The sequence below is a fragment of the Microtus pennsylvanicus genome, chromosome 5 (genome assembly GCF_037038515.1).
Source record: "Microtus pennsylvanicus isolate mMicPen1 chromosome 5, mMicPen1.hap1, whole genome shotgun sequence".
Lineage (NCBI taxonomy): Eukaryota > Metazoa > Chordata > Mammalia > Rodentia > Cricetidae > Microtus > Microtus pennsylvanicus.
The window spans coordinates 76,605,187-76,607,150 of record NC_134583.1 but is presented as its reverse complement, the minus strand read 5'-3'; the positions used below and the strand labels follow the sequence as shown (position 1 = coordinate 76,607,150).

Sequence of the window (1,964 nt, the reverse complement as noted above, 5' to 3'; positions counted from 1 at the left end):
GATTTTACTCTTCTCTTGCAGGCAGACACCTGATCCACTTGTGGGCTGGCATGTCATCCCTCAGCTGGCTAGTAGAGACGATGGGGAGAATATAATGTCTGTTTCAAAGGTGGCAGAGTGACCCAAATCATTCTTTTATCCTAAGAGGATGCTGGTATTTTGTGGGACCAAAATAAAGCATGGTAGTCTTCATTGTCAGTTTGATGGGTTTTTGAGTAGCTTGACCTAGAGGTGTGTCTATGAGAATAATCCCAAAGAAGTTTAACTGTGGAGAGATGAGCTAATCTGAGTGTGGGTGGCATCATCCCATGGGTTGGAGTCCTGGACTGAGAGAAAAAGTAGTTGGAACACCAGCCTTCCTCTCTATGCTCCCTGACTCAGTTTGCAATGTGCCCAACTGCCTCACACTCCCACCATAATGGACTGCACTTTCACACCATGAGCCAAAGTGAGGCCTTCCTACCTTCAGCTGCTTTGACAGATACTTAGTCACAGTGGCACCAGAAGAGTAACTAATACCAGGAGGTTTCACAATGCCTTTCAGCTCCGTCCTAACTTCTTTTTTTTTTTTTGCATTAAGAATGCTTTATTTACATTAAAATATGAGCAACATTCCCAATAAAACAGGAAAAACTTTATACTGTAGCTACAAAATTTACTACAATATATGCTGTACTTTAAGTGTGCCTAAGAAGGCAAGGAATGTCACAATCAACCCTGCATACTCTGGCAAAGGCCCTGAAGATGCTGGTGTTTAAATTGGGCAGTCATAGATGTGAATTTCCTGGTCATCTCCAACAGACACAATTTTTGATCCGTTTCCACTATATTTTACTCCCCAAACCTGATCCTGGTGATCAAAGAAGGTGTGAACACACGTCCTTGTTCCAACATCCCAAACCTTTACACTTTTGTCAGATGAACTGGAGACAAAGTGAGTGTCATCAGGGCAGAAGGCAACGTTCAGCACCCAGGATGCGTGGCCACTCAGTGTGCCAGCCAAGTTGGCATGTTGTACATCATAGATCTTGATATAGCCATCATCGGAAGCCGTAACGAGGAGCTGGGAGTCGGGGGGAAAAGGTCAAGGAGCAAATGGGCATCGCATGGCCTTCCAGCGTATGCAGAAGCTTTCCAGTTGCAATATCAAAAATATTGATGATTCCGTCTATGGCTCCACTGGCCAGGTATTTTCCATCAGGACTATATGCAATACTGAGGATGAATTTTCCTCTAGTGTCCAAAGAATATTCTTTTTTCCCACTTTCCACACCAAAAATGTTCACTTTCCCCACATGCGTTCCGGTGGCCAGGCACTGGGAGTCAGGGGAGAAGGCCAAAGTCCAGGTGTCCACGGGTCCTGCATCTATAGACTTTATCTGTTTGCCATTCTCCAAGTCCCAGAGACGAATATGAGCATCAAGAGAGCTGGATGCAGCAATGGGAAGGGTGTGACTGATGTCCACAGACACCACGCCCAGCTGATGTCCCTCCAGGCTCCACTGTAGCTCCAGCCTCTCTTCACGCCACTTCCAAACCTTCACCAGGTCATCCAGGGATCCTGTGACCACAGTTTCAGTGTTTTCTTTCTTGTTTGTCCCCCAGGCAACTGACCAAATGGCATCATTGTGGGCTTGCTCTTGCTTGAAGAGAATACTGTACTGGTTGGTCATTTCCTTAACCAAGGATGAAGATCTGAAGGCCAGTCAGCCCACTGCACAGCCGGCGGCACAGCACGTCTCCGTCCCAGCTTCTTTTTGAGATATTTATTTATTTTGCGTGTATATGTGAGTGCGTGTGTAGTGGTTTGTAAGAAAATGGTCCCCAAAGAGAGAGGCACTTTTAGGTGGTGTGACTTTAATGAAGTAGATGTGGTCTTGTTGAAGGAAGTGTGTCACTGTGGAGGCAGGCTTTGAGGTCTCACATATGTTCAAGATACTGCTCCATGTCTCAGACCACTTCCT

The 1,964-nt window shown here is 45.9% G+C and overlaps 1 pseudogene; it reads right to left on the bottom strand.

The window, feature by feature from the left end:
* Positions 1-591: 591 nt before the first annotated feature.
* Positions 592-1,735, bottom strand: LOC142849842 (uncharacterized; annotated as a pseudogene).
* Between the last annotated feature and the right edge of the window lie 229 nt (positions 1,736-1,964).